This window comes from Rhagoletis zephyria, unplaced genomic scaffold (assembly GCF_001687245.7).
Source record: "Rhagoletis zephyria isolate East Lansing unplaced genomic scaffold, Rhagoletis_zephyria_1.1 Rzeph_scaffold_00005, whole genome shotgun sequence".
Classification (NCBI taxonomy): Eukaryota; Metazoa; Arthropoda; class Insecta; order Diptera; family Tephritidae; genus Rhagoletis; species Rhagoletis zephyria.
The window spans coordinates 206562-231132 of record NW_016157089.1 but is presented as its reverse complement, the minus strand read 5'-3'; the positions used below and the strand labels follow the sequence as shown (position 1 = coordinate 231132).

At 34.7% G+C, this 24571-nt stretch overlaps 1 protein-coding gene across 6 annotated transcripts in view; it reads left to right on the top strand.

Moving 5' to 3' along the window:
- The first annotated feature begins 219 nt into the window (after positions 1-219).
- The window catches only part of brat (tripartite motif-containing protein brain tumor), a 68176-nt gene continuing 43824 nt past the window's right edge, over positions 220-24571 (top strand). Inside the window, exons 1-2 of one of the 6 annotated variants that reach the window (XR_001849036.1) lie at positions 220-1281; positions 11562-11596. The gene's annotated coding sequence lies outside the window, so the exon portion shown is untranslated. Of the gene's footprint in view, positions 1282-2234; positions 2246-11561; positions 11597-24571 lie in introns of those variants that run through there. The other 5 variants (XR_001849039.1, XM_017630077.1, XM_017630279.1 and 2 more) reach the window with 5 other exon arrangements.

The window sequence follows — 24571 nt, the reverse complement described above, 5'->3', positions numbered from 1 at the left end:
AAAAATCGCGCGATTTTTTATTAAAAATTTTCGCCTGCGGCGCTTTATATTCTAAAAATCGATACTTCGATGAATAATGAACATTTTTAATAAAACATCGCTTTTTATTATAAAATCGATACTTCGATAAATTATGCAACTTTTTAATCAAAAATCGACCAATAAATAATTAAATTTTTTTATTAAATATCGCGCGATCATTATCTGCAATTTTTTATTGCTTCCGTTTTGTGTTTTTGAGGCATTTTTTCATATGTATGGCAGCACTGACATTTCACTTCAATTGGTGTACAAAGCAAAAGGTGAGGTTAAATTCGGTATTTTTTGCAACTTTAAATGCGAATTACTTTAAAACTATAAGCCTCCGGAGGGTGGGGTCTTCAGATCTAGCATAGGAAAATGCTCCTCTATACTCCTTAATATTTTTTTTTTCAAAGCCTGGATCCGTTTTGGAAAACTTTCCCGGAGTAAATGAAAGTTGTTCACTGCAAAAGGTGTGCAGCCCCCGTTTTTTGGCAACACAGAGAGGAGAATTCTACTGCCTGAGGGTTATAATCCCTAAGTGCGGCCGAAGGCCGCCTACGCAAAAAGGAATTGGACGCCTGGTTCCCGTAAAGTGCACTTTTACCGAGAAATCTTGTATTCAATCATTCTTCCATTTCAAGCCTATGGAAATATGGCACGCTATGAACTTTAGCAAAGGCAACTCTATTTGAAGTAAATACAACGCTGAATATTTCGGTATAATGGCGCTGCTTGGCTGTTTCGGTTCTATTCCTCTTTCAGTTTTTGTTTAGTAGCTGTTGCAATTAAATCCAATATAATATCACAGTTTGACGCGCGTGGGCACTATTTTAAAGTAATTTTGTAAATTAAATTTAAGTTAAAGTGAAAAGGTTAAAAATAGAAGGAACACGTGTTTGAAATTGCGACATTTATGTCGCTTTAAGACACAACTAAAAATCGTTGGATTGAGCAGTTAAAAAGTGCTGACTATAAAAAAAAAAAATTTTGTTCTAGTATTCTTCGTCTTTGCGTCATACAACCAAAGTAGACGAGAGAATTCGCTAAAAGCGACGCGAGTAATAATCGCCCTGCCTTGTGTGCTACTTCGTCTGTTCCAACTCAAACAACTGCTGAATACAAGCGGATGGTAGGCATTGCTGGCGCGATACACGTTTATTACTTACATTTCTAATTGTAGCCAAAGGTGGCTGCCCTATAGCCATCTTCCCTAGAAGTGAAATATATACGTTGACATGGTCGTATTGAAGTTCTCAGGTTTGTCAATCTATACATTTAGTGTAATATAAATATTATGGTTGAACGTATCTGTAGTATGTGAAAATAAATTTTATTGTGCATCAAACTAAGCCGGAAGCAAATTCCAGTGTGTCGGTATATACATATGCATGTATCTGGGAAGAAGACTTTATTTTTTGTTTTCATTACGTATATACATATGTACATGCTTTGTGAAAATCGTGTATCTATAATACGGGAAAAATATCTATTGGCTTATTATACATTAAAAACTGTTACCAAAATCTTCTGATAGTTGTTTTTGTAACCACAAAATATACACTTGGTTTAACATCTAAATTGGAGTCAACATATTGGTTTATCATCTAAATTGGAGTCTACATATTCCTTTCTGCATACATGCATACACAAATATGTGTAGATAAGTCTGGGAATTGGCCAGGAAGCAAAAGCTTAATAAATTCTAAGTACCTTTTCTCTATCATGAATATGTTGCAAATTATGAAGTAAAAAGTTTTTAATATTTTGCATACAAGCTACGTAGACGTCACAGTCTCGGCACTAGCATTGCACCCCGGTTTTGCTGTGGTACATGCTTTGTTATATTTTATTCTCAGTTGTACGAATGTACATATTAGAATAATGACATAGATGGCCCCTGTCACAGACAAAACAACATAAAAAACATTCGTAGCTAGACGGCTATGAAAACGCGCCACTTGGAAGAGAGAAGTATACAATAGTGGATGAATGGGTTGGTGGACGGACTGCGAGCAAGAATACGTGTTTGCCTGTATGTGAAATGTGGATGGTGACTAATGCGCGTCGTCGTGTTTCAATACCAATACGTTTCCCCTTTGTGCAATGGAGTTCGCTTCGGAAGAACCATCAGCAACGGCCAGCGATCTTACAACAGCAGCTACATATACCAAATTGCATTGTCTGATAGGTTTATATGTAAGTGGCTTCAGTTCCACTTCCTCCTACATTTTGAATTGTTTGTCTTTTGCCCTTCTACAATTCGTTTTGTTTGTTTTATTTCCTATCAGGGTTACCATTTCATGGAAATCTTGGTATATGCCCTGCACATCGAAGTTCCCCAAATCTTAAAGAAATCTTTAGGAGTATCTTATTTCTGGATTTTTTTTTTGCGAATCTTGAAAGAAAATTTTATGAACTGGTTGACACGAACTCGTAAAGAAATTTCTGTACGAAAAATAAAGAAAATTCGTTGAATTCTTCACATTGCAGCCTTATTTTCTTTGCTTTGCCGATTTTCTTCCGAATCGAAGTGTGCACAGTTTATTTCATTTTAGAAAATTCGGCAAAAAATCGGGTGAAATCTTTACGAATTCTTTAAAATTTCTCTACAATTCAGAACACTGAAAAAATTTTTTGCAGGGTTGCTGGGTATTAAGAGTATGGCTTCCACATTGCCTCTAGATTGTTATATTGGGTCGTATGGCCCTTTACAGTTTTAGGGTGCCGTAGGATTCAATACAAGAAACGGGTCCTCGGGTCGTATTGACTAATTTCAAATTAATATTTTGTTTAACTCGAACCGTAAGTAGAAAAATTTGATTGAAAATTACCTATGATTATGTAGTTTTTCACACTCTTAATTTTTTAAGAACACGTGAAGATATATTTGTCGTCCGAGGCAAACTCCCAAACCTCATGCCGTCTCTGCCAAGGAAACGTCCATAGGGAAATAATACTGTTTCCATCAACAACCAAATACACGGTTATTAACTGGATATTCGAATGTACGTATAGTCCCAGCCCTAATATGAACTTACACTGACTATGCAGTGTCAAATGTTAGTGTACAGCTTGTTCTAATATAATATTCACAATTATTTTCATGGAAAATTGTTTCATTAATTATTTATGAAAAAATACTTCATTCTATAATATAAACCATATAAATCAAAGTTTCACACTTGATATCGAGTGGAAGATCGGCCTATTTTAGAATTTGATTGAAAAACGCCATATCTCAGGAAACTTTTCAAGAACGCCCTATCTCAAATGAAAATATGTTGAGACAGGGCATTTTTGAATCGGCAGCTAAATAGGGTGAAACGTTTCTGAGATAGGCTTTCTTTCTATCAAATTTTGTAATAAGGCGTTTTTGAAAAGTTTTCTGAGATAGGACGTTTTCGAACTGCCTGCCGAGATAGGTAGATCTTCCCTTCCCCTCATGTGTAGATACAAAGTTCACAAAAATTCAAACAATTTTCAACAAAATTTTAAAATTATTATGTATTAAAACGTTGCATGAATTCATTCAAACTTCTAATCAAATAGAGTGCAGCAGATTTGAATATTCTACTTCACAGACAAAACACTCAGCGTTTGGAATTTTGTAAGTTATGAATATACATTTTGTTTTAAAATTTTCTACCTTCAAATGGAAGAATGTGAATGAATGAGTAAAAAACATTTAAATCATTCAAACGCATTTCGGTTAAAGTTTTTTTCTTCAAATTTGTTCGTATTGTAATAGGAGCGCAGCAATACACACAAGCATACATATCGTCACCTGAAATGCAAAATAACGTAACAACATCGTCACTGAAATGCAAAAAGTCGTAACTTATAAAAAATTAAAAATTAACTTTTTGATTGCTATGATGGATTTCATCGAATCACAACCCCCTCACATCGTTTTATAAAAAAAAAAATTAGTCACGACTTTTTCATTTCAGGGACAATGTTGTTACGTTATTTTGCATTTCAGGTGACAATATGTATGTTTCTAAATATCAGAACAGGTATTCACTCAAGTTCAAAAAAATTTAAGCCAAAATCATTAATTCGTTTTGTATATAAATAATTCATAAGCCGGTTTGAATGAATTCATGCAGCCCTCTATAATGTACAGATGCGTGCAACTAATTAGCAACGAAATTCAAAACGATATTGCTTGCAAATTATGTTTATTTATTTATTTTTAATAATTTTCATTTAAAATATAATTCAATCTATATCAGAAACCACAATAACAAAAGTTGCAAAGCTTGCACAAATAGCAAAAAAATTAATCAAACTTCAAAAAATTGTCATCAAAATATCAAAATTTTTAATTAGACTATTTAGAAAATTTTCGGGTATGCAGTTTTGCAGCCCATTCGATTTTAGTATAATAAAGTGCAAGTTTCAGGTCGGTAAACATTACCGTTGATTTTTTAGAATTTTTTTTGTGGAGGGTGTTGCGCATTTTCTTCCATATAACACATGATCAAAATTTTTTTTTACATGGAAAAAATCCGCAACACCCTCGACAAAAAAAATGTTAAAAATCAACGGTAATTTTTAGCGACTTCAAACTTCCACTTTATTATACTAAAATTGAATGGGCTACAAAACTGCATACCCAACATTTTCTATATATTCTAATTAAAAATTTTGAAATTTTGATGACAATTTTTTTAAGTTTGATTAATTTTTTTGCAATTTGTGCTAGCTTTGCAACTTTTGTTATTGTGGTTTCTGTTATAGATTGAATTATATTTTAAATGAAAATTATTAAAAATAAATAAATAAACATAATTTGCAAGCAATATCGTTTTGAATTTCGTTGCTAATTAGTTGCACGCATCTGTATGTATTTAGAATTTATGGAATTTCATATAAAAAGATTTTGATCATGCTTTATATGAAAGAAAACGCGCACCACCCTCCACAAAAAAAAATCCTATATAAATAAATAGCTATTATTTCATTTTTCCTTTTTCGATCACGAATAACGATTATATTATGATTATTGAGTTTTATTTTTCTTCTTAAAAATAATGATTATTGTATAAAATTTAAGGAGCCATAGATATAGACGCGATCAACTGAAATTTTGAACATTTTTGGACTTATCAGATAATGTAAAGTTCAGTTAGACGTACGAACACAAATACGTGAGTGCCTATAGTTAAAATTCTCTTACGACGATTACATCTTGATTTTTTTGGTTAAAATTTAAAAAATAAGGATTATTATCTGTTCCTGGTAAATTTTAAACTTTAAATCAGTTTTTCATGGTTTTTTGAGTTGGTATAGTCTTTGAGCGAAATTGTTCTCTTTGAAAATTCTTTTGGGTCTGGTACGATATGTCGAAATTTAAAACGTCGAAACTAAGAACACCGAAAAAAATTGTCGAAAAAAATAAATAGAAAATGACGAATGTCGAGAAAAAAATTGTCGAAAAGAAAAATGTCAAAAATAAAAATGACGAAAAAAAAATACATCGAAATAATGTAATGAATGATGTGTACATTACTACAACAGGTTGATTTATTTAAGTAAAATTCCACTAATCCTATGTAAATACTTACATTATAAATGTCAAAGTTTGTGAGTGAGTATGTTTGTTGCCCCTTCACGCTAAAACGTTTGGACTTATTTTAATTAAATTTGGAATACAGATAGTTTATATCCTGGCTTAACATATATGTAAAATATTTTCTTGAAGAGAGTTGCCACCTCTTTAAAAAGTTAAAATCGATTAATTAACAAGTTAAACAAAATGTTACAGCAATGTGGGTGTCAAACGAAAACACCTGGGAGCACAACACGATGCTCTGCAAGCAGTTCCTGGTTGGGAGCCACAGTTGTGGCCACCCAAACAGACAGCTGCTTGCAGAGGAGCCCTCGCTGAGGCATGTCAGGAGGCATCTATATGAACTGACGGACGAAGTCCAGAGATTCACTAAGCAGCCTCTGGACCCGTCAGCTCACAGACAGGCCCTGAACGGCATTCACAGGGACGCAGTCTCGAGTTATGAGACTCAAGACCTGTGAATGCCGTTCTAGGCACACAAACACCGGACATTGACGCGACGGAGCTCCATCTGCCTCGGGAGACCAGAAAACAATAGCCCAACTTCGCTCTGGCTACTGCAGCAGGCTAAACTCCTACCTGAGTAGGCTAAATGCGGATGTGCCGAACGAATGTCCGGCAAGCGGAGAGACCTCTCACGGCTCGAAACATCTCTTCGCATGCCCAGAAAACCCCACAACCCTAACGGCGACGTCCCTGTGACCGACCCCATAGAGGCTGCACGCTTCTTGGGGCTGCCGTNGAGTAGGCTAAATGCGGATGTGCCGAACGAATGTCCGGCAAGCGGAGAGACCTCTCACGGCTCGAAACATCTCTTCGCATGCCCAGAAAACCCCACAACCCTAACGGCGACGTCCCTGTGACCGACCCCATAGAGGCTGCACGCTTCTTGGGGCTGCCGTTAGTAGAACTCGACGACAACGACTGAGATATCAGCCGATCTGGGCGGGGTTGTTGTAGCCGCTACAACAACAACAACAAACGAAAGCGGTTTAGAAACTATGGCCCGTAGTTATAGTCAAAATAAAGTCGACTCTAAAGTTAAAAGCAGTTTTTTGACATAACTTTCAAAAAACCTGCTTTTAACTTTAGAGTCGACTTTATTTTGACTATAACAACGGGCCTATATATTTCGAAAGTATTTTTTCAGAGGGTTGCCACCTGTTAAAAAAGTAAACGTCAATTAACTGATAACTAAATATACTTAAAGATGGTTGCTACCTGGTTAAAAAGTTAAAATGAATTCTATTAAAAAGTTTAAACAAAACATCAAACGAGATATGCAAAATGTTTTATTGTAGAAATATTTTTAGAGGGTTGCCATCTTTAAATAATTTAAATAGCACGTCGAATAAAATATTATAATATGTGTGTCAAACGGGTGAGGTTTAAGAAAGCTCTATTTCGAAAATATTTTTGAATAAGGTTGCCTCCTTTTCAAATCGAGTTAACCGTTCGCCGATCTTTGGGTGGAATTCCATTTAAAATGCTTTATCCAAATAATTATAAATAATTTTTTTTTTTTAAATTTAACCTTTTCCACTTTTTCGAAAAAAAAAGTTTTTTTGCATAATTTGGCAGAACTTTCTTTCCTTCTTAGGAATTTTAGAACTTTTGAAAAGCTACTCAGAACCGGTTTAATTTTTTTTCAAACTTTCAACTTTTTCGCCTTTTTTCGGAATTTTCGACGTTATGAATTTTTTGAAAAAGGTCATCATTTCGAAAGGATACGATTTCGACATTTTCCGTTTCGGTAAAACATTATTTCGAAATTTAAAAATTAGCAAGATTTAGCAAATTTACGATTATACAACAAATTCTTTAGCGGCATTTCATACTCCAATGGTGCTGTAGTCTTCTGCGACAAAAGTTGTGTTTTCTTGTAGTATCCAGCTCAGTATCACGATCATTTCTCACGGAAACGATCTGGATCTTTCTTATTGGGGTTGGCAGCAAAAATTTTATACTAGTAGCACGAGGAAGACGAAATTATAAAAATGAACTCTCTAAATGTGGAAAAGTACATTTAAACGAAATAATATTCACTTACAAAAATATTTAACATAAAGGCGATTTATTTGAATCAAGTTAGAGAAACAAATGAGAATATATGTTTGGGTATACTTTCATTTGTCAGTGCTAATCCGTTTATCATAGGCGTGCGGATCATAAATTCAACAAGATCTCTATCAGGATCATATCGTTGTTCTTGTATTTGCGTAAAATTTTTTTATCCGGATCCCGATCACTGCCCAAGGAAACACAGCAAATGCAATATTATGCATTTATGCCTTTGTATATAGTACATATGTACGTATGTATTGATGTATGTATCTACATACGTATATTTGTATGTACATATGTATCTACATACATAAATTTGTATGTATGTATGTATATGTATATACTCATGTGCAATTGCGTCGGTCATATGCATAGCTAACTGCGGCACACAGGCTGTAAGGGCTTTCACATCTAAAGGAGCAGCAAATGGCGGCTCTCTTTTACACTGCTCTCCTCCTTTTCAAAGAGCATCAAAAGGGAACGTTTTTGTTTAGTCCGACAATCTTTGCTTTTTCCCTTTTCTGGATGCTTTCGTTGAATTGTCACCCTTCCTCAGTGTTGCTGTTGATTGTCTGTATATGGGCAGCTTAAGCCTGAGTACTCACCTGACCAAGGAAAAAGTTTTATTTTATTTTATTAAAAAGTTTTCATTGTAACCATTAAACTGTCTCTTTTGCGGATGTTTTATTAAGCAAAATACATTTATAGAATATTTTGACTGAACTGGTATGTTTGCGGGCAAAAACGCGTGCGTATATACATACAGTCACTCACAGAAGTATTCTTAAATTAGTTTTTTCACAATATTCAAAATGTTTTCCATCATAAATCTTTTTCCCTAATTTTCATTTAAAATATAGCTCATTTTATACCAAAAACCATATAAATCATTCTTGCAAACTTTGTACAAAATTCATAAAAATGAATCAAATTTATTAAAATTTTCAAACTTTTTATTTAGAAGTTTTAGAAAAATTTTCGGTATGCAGTTTTTAGTATAATAAAGTACAAGTTTCAGCAGCTAAAAATTACTGCTGATTTTTTAGAATTTTTTTTTTGTCGAGGGTGTTGCGCATTTTCTTCCATATAAAAATTGATTTTGTTCATGCCTTATATGGAAACAAATGCGCAACACCCTCGACTAAGAAAATTCTAAAAAATCAGCGGTAATTTTTAGCTACTTGAAACTTGCACTTTATTATACTAAAATGGAACGGGCTACCAAACTGCATACTGAAAACTTTCTAAAAATTCTGAATAAAAAGTTTGAAATTTTGATGCAAATTTTTTTAAATTTGATTAGTTTTTATGAATTTTGTACAAAGTTTGCAAGAATCGATTATATGGTTTTTGTTATAGCTATATTTTAAATGAAAGTTACCGAAAAAGATTTGTAATGGAACACATTTGGAATATTATGAAGAAACAAAATTAAGAATACTTCTGTGAGTGACTGATACATATATACTACATATCAATTATATGCTTAATACAAATCTAATTCGTGGAAGGACCTTTGCATATGTACATGTGCATGTAAATATTTACATTTTTTCAGAGTATTCTGCATTGTAAAGAAATTTTAAAGAATTCGTTAAGATTTAATTAGATTTTTTGCTGAATTTTCTATAATGAAATAAATTACGCACACTTCCATTCTTTTACGAAATTTCGGAAGAAAATCTGTGAAGCAACGAAAATAATGCTGCTATGTGAAGAATATCCTTCAGAATTTTTCCAGAATTTTCTTTATTTTTCGTACAGAAATTTCTTTACGAGTTCGTGTCAACCCCTTCAAATAATTTTCTTTGAAAATTCGTAAAAAAATCGTTACAGAAATGAGATACTCCTAACGATTTCCTTAAGATTTCGGGAACTTTGGTTTGCAGGGTTAATATAAAAAGACCCTGTCGTAACATTTTTTTTCTTTACAGAGTAGTTGTAAAAATATGTAAAATACATATCGCCAATTTACTTCGATAGTTTCGTAACTCAAAAAAGTAACACTTGAGGTAAACGGCTTTAAAGTCTTGAACTTACAAATACTGAATACATATCTGTTTCTAGTGAGATACTTTTAATCGATACAGCTATTAAAATCTTTACATAACATAGAAGAAGAGGTAGCGGAAATTTCTACATAATTAACAAACTTAATTTTTTGGATTATGACACTTGTTTTCAATAAACACTCATTGACTACCGTACCGACTTTTGGAAAAAGCTGAATTTCGAAAGAAAACGTCCTAATACTATATTAAGGTGACGATATGTACACTAGGTGACAAATTAAATAGCACATCTTGTTTATTTATTTATTTCCCAGCAGATTATTTCAGGAGTTAAAATCTCCTCCGCAAGGCCTTCCTGAGAGTCAAGAGGCCTTCCACTCTACATTCCTTTCTCCTTTCTTTTTTGTGTGGAGCGGCACAAATTGAAGGGCTTCTTCTTTCGCTACCCATAGAACACCTTCCAGAAGAACTTGTATAGGGCGTACCTCAGAAGGCCTTTTGGAGGAGTTCTTTTAAAGTTGCTACTTTAATTTATAAATATAATACATCTTTAAGGTATCTGCTTAAGGTTTATACCAGATATGTGTTATTGCAACTTAAAATGTTTATTGAAATTTATTTCTAATGCTAAATAATATAAATTTATTCATTCGCGTAAATTGTAAATGAATAAGCCCCTCTAGAAGGCGTGCAAGGAAGCACTTTTTTCAGCCCTTCTCGGGTAGGCCTCTTAGACTGGTTTCACTTAAGAAGGTCTACCTAAATTATCTTCTGGGTTATTTATTGACAGTCTTAAGACCTACAGTATTGGCCAATACAATAGCACCCCCATTTCAAAGTGATATTGTTTGCCACTCATGTTTATTTATTTATTTTTAAGAATTTTCAATTAAAATACAGTTCATTCTCTCACAAAACTCACATAAACTCAAGCTTAAAACTTTTTAAAAGACCGCAAAAAAGTGCAACAAATTTTCACCCAAATTTCAAACTTTTTTCTCAGAAGCGGTAGAATTTTTTTGAATACACAGTTTTATAGCCCATTCAATTTTAGTCTAATAATGTGCAAGTTTCAAGTGTCTAAAAATACCGTTGATTTTTTAGAATTTTTTTCGCCGAGGATGTTGCGGGTTTCTGCCATATAAAAATAAATTGTGTTTAGTCCATATATGGAAACAAATGAGACAAAAAAAATTCTAAAAAATCAACGGTAATCTTAGCGACTTGAAACTTGCACATTATTGGACAAAATTGAATGCGCTATAAAACTGTGTACTCAAAAAATTCTAGAGATTCTGAGAAAAAAGTTTGAAATTTAATGGAAAGTTTGTTGCACTTTTTTGCGGTCTTTTAAAAAGTTTAAAACATTGGTTTATATAGGTTTTGTTAGAGAATGAACTGTATTTTAATTTAAAATTCTTAAAAACAAATAATTAAACATAAGTGGCAAACAATATCGCTTTGAAAGGGGGGTGCTATAGATATGTCCAATACTGTATATAAAATCTTGTCAATTACATTTTTAGCTTATTTAATCGCTTGCTTCTCTACTAATTTTATTTATTAATATATATTCATTCATGTACACTTACATATATTCATTAGATTAGAAAAAGTTGTACATTAACATTTTTCATATTTTCTTTACTAATTTTCATATACATACTTTATACAGTTCAAACGTGCTAAGTATATGTGAGCGCATATTCCGATCTGTTTTATTTAAAAAATATCACGTATTTTTTTAAACAAACCGGAATTTGAATTTTTTATCAATAAGACCACCAAGAATATTTAATTGTAGTAACTTCTGTAATCGTCCTAATCTAGTTTTATTTGCTGAAGAAATAATCATATAATTTGTCTTTTTACCTCCCTTTTATTAGCTCGGGATGTAACTATGTAATATTGATGCGCCTAAAAGATGCAGCGATTTCTATTCTCAAATTGCATACCTGATGACAGTAGGAATGGAAATTATAATAGCGAGGTTTTCATTTTTTAAACTACAATTTTATTTACTTTTACCATTAGCTTATTTTTGCATAACCAGACATACAGTAGGGGTATTCACGATTCGGTGTATACTGTCTAGCATGGTGCATAGACAGCCGACTGGTTAATTTTGTTGTTGTTTGAACACATGAAACAGTAACAATCATGCTATTTATGCTATTTGTGCTATATATGCACCATGCTCCAAATCCAAATCGTCTTCACTTATAGTCAACAGTGCACCATCAGCAAACAGTCTTATCTAACAATACCTGATTGAAAATATCGTTGATGCAGATCAATGCTGGGCACACAAACACAGTCTTATTTTGTCGTGGGTATTAGTGCGTCCCGCTCAGTTATGGTTGCCGAATTTTTATATTTATACCTTTCATGAGCATGAAATGGTGTTATAACTTTGGTCCGATGTTTGTAAGTCCCAGAATAAGAAGAGATCGACCCACTAAAATGTATACTTACATAAATGATTAGAACGTCGAGCTGAGTCGACTTAGCTATCCGTCTGTCCGTATGTCTGTCTGTTCGTCTGTATGCAATCTAGTCTCTCAGTTTTCGAAATATCCGGATAAAATTTGGTATGTGGGTGTATTTTTATAATTATTAATCATTGTCGGAACCGGAAGAATCGGGCCACTATAACATATAGCTCCCATACAACGGATTGATCAGATATGAGATTTTTCGCTATAAATTCTCCATTTATGCAGCTAGGAACATGAAATTTTGCAATACTTCAACCCATTATCAACAGAAAACTTAGGGTGAAAATTACAAAGATCGGGTCTCTATAACCTATAGCTCCCATACAACTGATTGTTCAGATATACGATTTTTCGTTAAACATAACTCCTCCATTTAAGTAGCTAGGAACATGAAATTTTGTACTGCTGACACTCATCACAAAAATACTTTCAGTGGAAATGACGAAGATCGGGTCTCTACAACCTATAGCCTTCATACAACTGATTGTTCAGATATGAGATTTGTTGCCATAACTTCTCCATTTATGCAGCTGGGAACATGAAAATCCGCACCGTTTTCACTCATTACTAACAGAACCCTTACAGGGAAAATAGCAAAGGTCGGGTCACTTTTACATATAGCTCCCATACAATTGATTGTTCAGATATGCGATTTTTTATTTTAACTCCTCCATCTATGCAGCTGGGAACATGAAATTTGGCAGTATTTCTACCCATTATCATAGCGAAGATCGGGTCGCTATAACTTATAGCCTCCATACAACTGATTGTTCAAATATTAGATTCTTTGTTATAACTTCTCCATATATGCAGCTAGAAACATGAAATTTCGCACTATTTTCACTCAATATCAACAGAAAGTTTACAGTAAAATTAGCAAAGATCGGGTCACTATAACCTATTTATTGCCTCCATACAACTGATTGTTCAGATATCGGGTTTTTCTGAGAAATTCCTTTATTTGGACACCTAAAACAGATAAATTTCGTAAGCTATTTTATAAATAATAATACAAAGTCTACTGAGAAAATCGTCAAAATCTATGCTGCATAAGCTTTATCTCTTATACCACTGATTGTTAGGATACCAGTTTTCTTTATGTAGGAAGCTAAACCCATTAAATTGTGTTTCCGGTTTACATACCGATCACACAGCAGTGAAAATCACTTTGCTATATAAGACGTCCATAAACCTAGCTGACCCAAGTCGCCAAAAATCAATAAAAATTAGCTAGGAATTAGGTGTCTTTTAGGTGTTAATTAGAGCCTCCAAAATTAATTTAGGTGTTCCATTGGTTTCCGAGAAATTCGCAAAAATGTGTGGGACACCTAGGTTTACGTAACGTACGTAGAGTAGCTAACATTTGATGCTATTTTTTCAGAATATATAAGGATTTGCACTGTATTATTAGTGGACATGAAACTACTTTAAACATTGGTACGTTAACCACCAAAAACTAAAAATTTAAACAAATTTACATAGCGCATTTTGCAAGTGGACTACTCATATATACACACATATGTATGTATTACGTTAATTGCTTTTTATGTGATGTACATATATTTTACCGAAATTTTACGTTTTGATATTCATCTTTTCGAATAAACTTTTTGATCCGTAACAATTGCGCCTGTTTTGCTTTAGAACCATAATTTTTAAGTTGTCATAATTAGCAAAACATTAGTAAATCCCATACACATTTGTTTGTATGTATGTATATTGGCGTAAGGAAGAGAACTTCTTCATGCAAACTACAACTTGGGGCATAACTACATACATATGTATATACATACGTTTATAAAACATAATTCGTGTGTAACAAAAAAAAACTGCCGATACCTAGCTTTGCTAAATTGGAGGCGTATGAACGGTTTTGTAGTTGTTTTAAGAGCAGTTCAACGCTCTAAATTTTTGTTTAGTGTCAATGCTCTCTAAAACAGAGGCCATATAATAAATTTATACGTATGTACATATGTATTTGTGTAGTGGTATAAAAACATTTAAATTGTGTAGATACGATTCGCGCTATTCGCTAAAATATTCAATAAAATGGTTGTTGGATTAAAATAATAGGTTGTATATGTCCATATGTTAATGTATATGTATATTGTATATGCATACATACATACCCTGCAGAAAATCTGACAATCCCAGAACTAGCGTAGAACTAGACCTTTCACCGACAGTACCAGTTCTAGCTCAATACCCAAGCAATGCTTTCAACTGTCCAGTTTTACACGGCATTGTCATCGGTGGCAATTGCCGCCCAGTGTATTACTTTGCAACCAGTTTTTAACTGGTTCCATTTTGGACAGTTTTTTTTTTAAGAGAACACGTTTTTGAGATTAGATTTTTGGACATTTTTTTCGTTTCTTTTACAGTTTCCGTTTTTGTTACATATTTTATAAAAAAAAAATATTGTAGGCTGCACTCAAGAATTTAAATTCATTAAATTTGAAAACTCACAACTGCCTCCACCGCGATTTGAACACGCGACCAACGATGGTTGAGTCGGAGGTCTTCTCGCTGAGCTACTTTCGTATTGTACGAGTAGTGAGCATTTGCACATTTACACCGCAAGTTTCAAATGTCCCGCTCTGCATTCCTTTTGCACTAGTTCAGAGATAGTTCTGAGATATGTAGTTCGGAACTAGCGCTTTGTCAGACTGTCTCTAAATTTGACTGTAGGATATATACATACATACATACATATGTAGATACTCGTACATACACATGAAAGTATGTCCAGCGACATATTCTGAATTCAAAATTTTCACAATTCTGAAGTGAATAGGCACATTGGAAACACGGCTATGACAACGGATTATTAAATTGTTGCCACACAAAGTTCCCCCATACAAACATACATACATATGTACATAAGTACCTAGAAACCAAGCGCAAATAAAGGGGTAGTTTCGTTTGATCTAAGTGTTACTAAAAATAAACTTTTACGCCCAATCCATTGATAAGAGTATGAAATTATAATTGGAATGGCTACAAATAATTGTGACCTTGTCGTTGTACTACCTCTGTACTGTTTTCTAATGTAAATTTTCGAGCGTGGAGGCTTGATGGTGCTACGTAGTACAGGCAGCGCGCGAGGTGTTGATTGCCGTGCAGGCTGTGGGATCCAGAACCCCGTGGTAGAATAAATGTTCATTACGCTTGTTGGAGTTGTCTCCGTCTGATATTTAACATTATTACATTATTAGGTTTGGTCCCGTGATCCTCAGACTAAATCTAGTAAAACTATCAGATAATAATAATAAAATCTCTAAGAGCGAGAGAGTAACACTAAATAGTGTGGGATTGCTTTCTAGTAAAAAATGGTAACTTTTCACAACTTAAACATAATCTCCAAATTTTGCTTTTGAAATAATCGTTATTTTTATGTAAACACACTGAGCTCAACATGCCTTAGGCGCGTTCACACAGAAAGTCGAGCGACGCCGAACGAAGCAAGGCGGAACAAGGCGAAGCTGGTGGTGTTCACACTGAACGAAGCGAAGCGGAGCTTTTTTCATGGACTCGGCTGCAAAGGTACCACAAAACTTATCGTCAATGAAAAGCGGCAAAAATATTTGCTCAATTTTAATCAAAAATGGCTAGTTGTAAAATTAGTTTTTATTTTAATATTTTGTTTACAGCAGCGCCATGAAGCTGAAAAATTAAATAGAAAATTCAAAATGAAAAACTGCCTTACTTTCAGCTCCAAAAGTTCATGAAAAGGCTTGCTTCGATGGGCTCGGCTCCGCTTTCTGTGTGAACGTACCCTTAGAAAACCGCACTTCTATTGTTTACAATTTGACAAATTTACCAGAAAACAAGTAAGAAAGTCTAAGTTCGGGTGGAGCCGAACATTAAATACCAGGCGCAAGTATTAAATATATGTTTTTTCACCTTTCCGAAACCTACCCCTAGATGGTAAGCCGGGGAGTATCAATTTTGAGTAAATTAGCGTCCTTAAATTTCGAAATATTGCAGTTTCAAGCATTTATGAAATTTACCGTTATATGAGAAGCGGCCGTAATTTTAGTCCNAACGGTTACCGATATACATATATGTGATCATAAGTGGGCGGTGCCACGCCCATTTTCCAAAATTTAACCATAAATGTATTTCTTGGTAAAGAATTGTTGCGAGCATCAATTTTGAATAAGTAAGCTTTAATATTTACTTATTTATCGAAGATTTTGTATTTCTGTAAATTACCGTTATATGGGATGTGGGCGTGGTTATTGTCCGATTTTTTCCATTTAGTATGCTGTATCAAGGCCAACAACTGTGCCAAGTTTGGAAGAAATTGGTGCAGCGGTTACCAAGATATACACATGTAACCATAAGTGGGCGTGGCTACGCCCATTTTCCAAAAATTTATAATATTCTTATTTTTCGTCTGAAAATTATGGTAAATATCAATTTTGAGTGAATTATATTCAGTAGCTACTAAATTATCGCAGTTTTCGTTTTTCTGAAAATTACCGTTATATGGGAGGTAGGCGTGGTTATTGTCCGATTTTGCCCATTTTCAATACCATCCGTCCTACGCCCGAAAGAAGTACACGTACCAAGTTTCGTTAAGATATCTTAATTTTTACTCGAGTTATCGTGTGCACAGACGGACGGACGGACGGACGGACAGACGGACAGACAGTCACCGCTTAATCGATTTCTCTTTTCATTCTGATCATTTATGTATACATTTGTCTATATCTATCTCGATTCGTTTTGGCTGTTACAAACAACCGTTATGTGAACAAAATTAATATACCCTTGTGCACAAGTGCGCTCGGGTATAAAAATATTCGCATTTAAATTGGTAACTTCTGACTAAGAGAGTACATCATTTGCTCCCTCAAGAGCGTTCTCTTTTATTAGTTTTTGGCATTCTGGCTATAGCACGTCCTGGAATGACTCGGTGTTTTATCCGACAAAGTGCTGTCGTTTCTGCGATCTAACATTGTTTAAGTCGGCGAAATCTCTCAAAAAATAATCGTCCATGGGGCAATATCTGCTCCGCATTCTTATGCTTAGGGCTAGCATCGCCTCTGAACTTACTCAGGCCTTAGAACTCACCTACAGTTAGTAGGGAAAAATTCACTGAATAAACCTGAAAATTCAATAAAATTCATCGGAATTTGACCTTGATATGACCTTGGCATGACCTTTAGATGACCTTGAGGAATCAAGGGACCCCCATACTCGGTTTCAACGACAACAAAAACTAAAATTTTTATTTTTATTTTTATTGAATAAATTTGTTGTCTTATTTGACCTTCAAATGACCTCGAAGCTGACATTGTGGAGGTTAACGGACCTCGGTTTCGGGTTCAGCGAATCTAAAATCTTATACAGTATCGGTCATATCTATAGCACGCCATTTCAAAGTGATATTGTGTGCCACTTATGTTTACTTATTTATTTTTAAGAATTTTCAATTAAAATTTAGTTCATTCTCAGACAAACCCCATATATACCCACGTTTAACAATTTGTAGAAAACTACAAAAAAGTGCAATAAAATTTCACCTAAATTTCAAATNTACAAATTGTTAAACTTTGAAATGGCGTGCTATAGATATGACCGATACTGTATATATGAATTTTCAGGTTTATTCAATGAATTCTTCCTTACTTGACCTTCAAGTGACCACGAACCTGACGTTATGGAGTCTAACGGACTTCGGATTCGCACTCAGCGGGTCGAATAACATAGAGATATATAGGTTTGGTTTAATATGCATAAACTTTTTTGTTGTAAACCTGTGTATTAAAAAAAAAAAATGATAGGCACATGCAAATTGTAAGGAATCGAATTCTCTAAAAATTTGTTCTTCACCTTTTTTCGCGAGAAATGCAACATTCACGCGCAAATCGTAAAAAACACAAAATCCAAGATGGCGGACATTTCCCATATCGCAATTGGGGGGAAAGATTTTAATTTCGTGTTCACCTAAACAGGAGACACCAAACTGCGTCAAAAAATTTCTTCCTTGAATTTTTTCGTTGAAAAAATAGAATGCGCGCAAATCGTACAAAACACAAAATCCAAGATGGCGGGCATTTCCCATATCGCAATTGGGGGAAAAATTTTCATATTGTGTTCACCTAAACAGGAGACACCTAACTGCGTCAAAAAATTTCTTCCTGGAATTTTTNTTTTTAGCCCCTGCAATTTTAGTCTGATAATGTGCAAATTTCAAGTGGCTACGAATTACCGTTAATTTTTTTAGAATTTTTTTTGTCGCATTGGCTTCCATGTAATGAATATACTCAATTTATTTGTATATGGAAGAAAACCGCAACACCTTTGGCGGAAAAAATTCTAAAAAATCAACGGTAACTTTTAGCCACTTGAAACTTGCACATTATCAGACTAAAATTGATTGGGCTATAAAACTGTGTATTCAGAAAAATTCTAACACTTCCGAGAAAAAAGTTTGAAATTTATATGAAAATTCGTTGCACTTTTTTGTAGTTTTCTACAAATTGTTAAACTTTGAAATGGCGTGCTATAGATATGACCGATACTGTATATATGAATTTTCAGGTTTATTCAATGAATTCTTCCTTACTTGACCTTCAAGTGACCACGAACCTGACGTTATGGAGTCTAACGGACTTCGGATTCGCACTCAGCGGGTCGAATAACATAGAGATATATAGGTTTGGTTTAATATGCATAAACTTTTTTGTTGTAAACCTGTGTAATTAAAAAAAAAAAATGATAGGCACATGCAAATTGTAAGGAATCGAATTCTCTAAAAATTTGTTCTTCACCTTTTTTCGCGAGAAATGCAACATTCACGCGCAAATCGTAAAAAACACAAAATCCAAGATGGCGGACATTTCCCATATCGCAATTGGGGGGAAAGATTTTAATTTCGTGTTCACCTAAACAGGAGACACCAAACTGCGTCAAAAAATTTCTTCCTTGAATTTTTTCGTTGAAAAAATAGAATGCGCGCAAATCGTACAAAACACAAAATCCAAGATGGCGGGCATTTCCCATATCGCAATTGGGGGAAAAATTTTCATATTGTGTTCACCTAAACAGGAGACACCTAACTGCGTCAAAAAATTTCTTCCTGGAATTTTTTCATTGAAAAAATCTAAAGTGATCGGGCTATACAGTGACCTAGAACACACACGACATGCCGATCCCACTACACACCGGAACTCACCTGAGCAACAGAACCCTAAAACGCGCACCACACTACATAACGCAAACACAACCCCATCTTCACCCACACACCGCGGCAGTCCACGAGCGAGGGCAAACTAACAGCTGCAAGTTCCTCATACATTCTGTTTTGGTGTGTCGCTCTAGGATATACCGTAATATGACATCAGCCAAATGGAACTCTTGCCTTGGTTGGTGCCACTTTAGGGTACGTGCAAGACTCCGCACCACTCGAGAATGGCAGCATACGCATCACACCGTGCAGTATCGTCTAATAGAAGTAGACATCGACCGCAGGGATACCATTCTAGAATGTCAGGGCATTGCTTTCCGGTCAGGCGATGTCGAGCTTGAAATATTTACGTTCAAGCCTGTCGAACAATCGGGGGGAATATACATGGCTGAGCAGCTAGACGATTCGACGTTCTGCACAACGAACGACGACAAACCCGCGAGGGTTATTGGTAGTTGTGGCAGCTCGCCCGATGTAACAATAGTAAGGGCATCGGGCAATGCCCATAATCATCTAGATCGATAAACCCACTGACTTTGCTTCCGCGGAACAGGGAACCTATGTCAACTTTAATAAAGCTGATTGGAATGGCTTTACAGAAAGCACCTTCGCCGCCCTTCCGCACCAACAGACGTTCATGCAGGTGAACTCGTCTACACTTCCCGGCTGAAATATACTAGCCAATGATCGTGAGAACTTTCGCCAGGCTGATCTACGAAATTCCTGCATCAGGGTTCTCCGTATTAACTAGTAAACCTACATAAGCGGGGGAAGTTGGAGAAGCATTTAAAGACTTGCAATTTCATGTCTAGTGTGAGCAAGCTCTCCCAAACCGTAAGGCCACTGTCAAACCTGACAAAGCGTGACGAAATAGTGGAAATTTCTTTCTGTGACCGCGCCTCGCCGGACCCGGAACGATGTGCGAGCTATTTCAGCCGACATTTCACGGTGCATCATTACGGTGGACAGAGCCAAACGTCGAGTGACCAGAAGGCTGCACAAACTGCCAACACCCAGTCCGACTCTTGCTTTCAGCTGCGGTGAGGTTCAGGTAGACATCGGAGAGGCGAAAGCCTCCAAAGCTGTTGCTCCCGACGCGAGCATGCATGGTGATGCTGGAAAAATTGGGTGCAGCTGGAGTAGACTACCTGAAATCGGGTAACCGGCCAACATCGGCCGATAATTCTCCTTTCCCTGGTAGCGAAAAACCGGTTTTTGAGTTATTTGAAAAATGGCAATTTTTAAAAACCGTTTCCCCGTTTCCAAATTAGAAAAATCCCTGATAAACCGATTTTAATCTACATATTTTGTCTATAGTAACACTGTTATGCAAAAATCAAAACCAAAATCAGAATATGACCGATAAAAAACAAATATAGCTTTAATGTGGAAATAAATAAGGCAAAACAAGTTCGAAGTATTTGGAATTACAGGTAAAACAGAACAAATTTTGTGAAATATTCAAACTTTTTGGGGTTCACCGATCTTAACCAGATTATATCGCTAAAAAACATGCCTTTTTCGGGAAAAACTCGAGCATGGAAACCAAATGTTTTCGGAATGTGAGTACACAATCCGCAAACCACACCGATTATACAAATACAATCTACTATAGACAGGACATTCAACGGATACCAATCATCACCTTCGTCAACACTCACCCCTTGGATGCCAACGCCATCTATCGCAGACGAAGAGCTCGAGTTGCTAGTGATATTGTATCTGGTTATACTGTTGGGTCCACCTTGAATAAGATGCCCCGACAACACTAACCACCTCTTCTTTTCCTAAGCTTGCTGATAGATGAGAATGAAGACAAAATGTAGTCGATTCACTGACCTAGACCGAGTTTAGTAAGCTGCTACAAAAAAAAACAACAGTGAAAGGCTTTCCTTTTATTTTTTAAGTAATTTTCTGGAGAAATTTACAGTATTCAGATATAAAATTTATAAAAATTTCTTAGTTCAGTAGTTTTCATTATAATAAAAGGTGTGTACTCGTATTGAGAGGACAAAATTCTCCAGCAGCAAAAGTTCTGAGAATTTAGCAGCATTCGCTCTCAAAGAGACGAAATATCAACAGAAGTACGAAAACACAAAATTTGCAAAACCTTGCAAACTTCGAAACAGCTGATTAATGCACAGTTGCCGCTGGTGATTAATTTGGCAATATATTTTCTGCTTGGTACATTTTCCCCAGATTTGGCATTTTATACAATTGAATAGTTTTGGATAAGAAAAACCATTTTAAAATACAAATTAATAACATCGGAATGAATAAGTTATTTTTCTCATAATTATTTGTGATATCCCATCATTGATCCAATAAAATGTAATAGATATAGCCACAGATGTAACTTTAAAATTATAAAATTTTCATTTCAACAATCAACCTGCCAAACCCGAAAACTTCAGCATAAAAACATTTCAGCATGCTGCATTTAAACCTTTTTTGTTATATTTAAAGGAAAATTATGGTACAAACGAAAAATGTTATACTGCAACTATAGTCAGCACACACTCAAGTAAATAAACTGGGGATTAATACCAAATTAACGAAAAATAAATTCAACAAACGTTGTGCTTATTAAATTTACTCACTTTTTCGTTGTATACTAGCATTAATAATAAAATTTGCATGAAATAACTCATAAAGGCCATATTTTCTTTTGTTTATTTACAAACGTGTGTTTGTGATCAGCTGATTTTTTACTTGCAAGTTTTAGCTGGGAAAAATTTTTCCAGCAGAAATTTGCAGCTCTCTTTCACATTTTGCTGTCTCAATTTCCCCTACTTTGCAAGTTTTTTGGGTACAAGAACGCAAAACCAGTAAAAGTTTTCTAAAACTTTAGATAGTTGGGCGTACGTATCAAGTTTTAAGAAAACCGCCTAAAAATATTCAAAAAATCCAGTTGAAAAACCGAGCCAATCACCCTGGTATGTACATTAGGGCGGGTTAATTTCTATGGAGCGATTTTTTTCGACATCGTTCGTGACACATTTGGATTCTATATACATATAATATTAAGAAAAAATGTTCATTAGAGCATGGCTCTAAAGTCAATTTCGAGCTTACGAAATTTTAAAAGAAGCTAAAAAGGCTAGAAGAAGAAGATTAATATTTATTTACTAAAAGGTTACGAATGTATTTTTTTATACTAGTTTGTACTTGGGGGGCTTTTTGTTATGAAGAATTGATTTTTCATATCTATTTCTTATTTAAAGAAACGCAAGATGACGCTACAAATCAAATTATATGCATATAGTTTTATTTGTGTTCTGCGCATTTATTAAGTCTAAATAAGCGTCAAAAACTCTACTCAGCGGGGTGTGGAAATCAGTTTTCCGCCGCATTGCTTACATCGCACATAGGGGTATTTCAACGATTTAGGCGGCCAAAAACCAATTTGACAAAATTTTGGAGAAAACTTAAAAAATTTGTCACTTTCGATAGAGAACATTCCAAATAACATTTCCCAGTCCCCCTCACTTTTCTAACTTGCACAGCGAACGCTCACCGTTGACCGGAAACAGAATATTCTATGGCTACTTATAAATAAAATTTCGCTCTCTAGAAAGATCATGACGGTTTTAAGTTAATATTTTGATTTCTACATTATATTCTTAAAAAATGTGATGCATCCGCGTACAGAAGGTCATAATGCACTTAGGGTAAATTTTCTTTTTATCATTTTATTAAGCAAAAGTTTAATTTGAATGTAACGAAAATAGCGGTTTTAACGAGTAATTTTTGTGAATTTTTGTGAATATCCCCGGGAGATATCGCGTTATTATTCTTTGTTCAATTGAACCCGCAGAAATAAGATAAGTAGATTTCTTAAGATAAGTAGTATTTCTTAACTTAGAAAATGTATTAAGGAAAAATTAAAAAACGCAACTAGTATATAGTAACACTACTTTAGATCTATTTTAACACTGAAATTAAACTTCTAGATGAATTTGAGGCTGCTGAACTAGAATATGAATCCATTTAATTTAACAAATAAATAGTTTTCGAGATATTAATTTTAAAAGTAGCATTTTTTATGGTAAAAATCAGCAAAAACTGGGAAAATTTTTTACATTGTCACAGGTTTTGCCATTTTTTGACAATTTCTGTTGAAAATACATAGCATATATTCCAAGGTTGTAGAGAATTTCATTCTCCAAATCTTTTGTGCCTACATTTTTTTTTATACCCGAGCGCACTTGTGCACAAGGGTATTATAACTTTGTTCACATAACGGTTGTTTGTAACAGGCAAAACGAATCGAGATAGATATAGACAAATGTATACATAAATGATCAGAATGAAAAGAGAAATCGATTAAGCGGTGACTGTCTGTCCGTCCGTCCGTCCGTCCGTCTGTGCACACGATAACTCGAGTAAAAATTGAGATATCTTAACGAAACTTGGTACGTGAACTTCTTTTGGGCGTGGGACGGATGGTATTGAAAATGGGCGAAATCGGATAATAACCACGCCTACCTCCCATATAACGGTAATTTTAAGAAATACGAAAACTGCGATATTTTAGTAACTACTGAAGATAATTCACTCAAAATTGATATTTACAATGAGTTTTAGACGAAAAATAAGAATATTATAAAATTTTGGCAAATGGGCGTAGCCACGCCCACTTATGGTTACATGTGTATATCTTGGTAACCGCTGCACCAATTTCTTCCAAACTTGGCACAGTTGTTGGCCTTGGTACAGCATACTAAATGGCCGAAAATTTAAAAAATCGGACAATAACCACGCCCACATCCCATATAACGGTAATTTCGAGAAATACAAAATCTTCGATAAATCAGTAAATATTGAAGCTAATTTATTCAAAATTGATGCTTGCAACAATCCTTTACCAGGAAATACGTTTATGATAAAATTTTGGAAAATGTGCGAGGCACCGCCCACTTATGATCACATATATGTATCTCGGTAACCGTTCTTCCATGGTTATTGTGCTTGCCACATAAAAGAAAAGCGTTGAAAATTATTGAAATCGGACTAAAATTACGGCCTTTCATATAACGGTAAATTTTAGAAATGCTTGAAACGTCAATATTTCGAAATTTAAGGACGCTAATTTACTCAAAATTGATACACCCTGACTTACCATGTAGCGGTAGCTTTCGGAAAGGTGAAAAACATATATTTAATATTTGCGCCGGGTATTTAATGTTCGGCTCCGCCC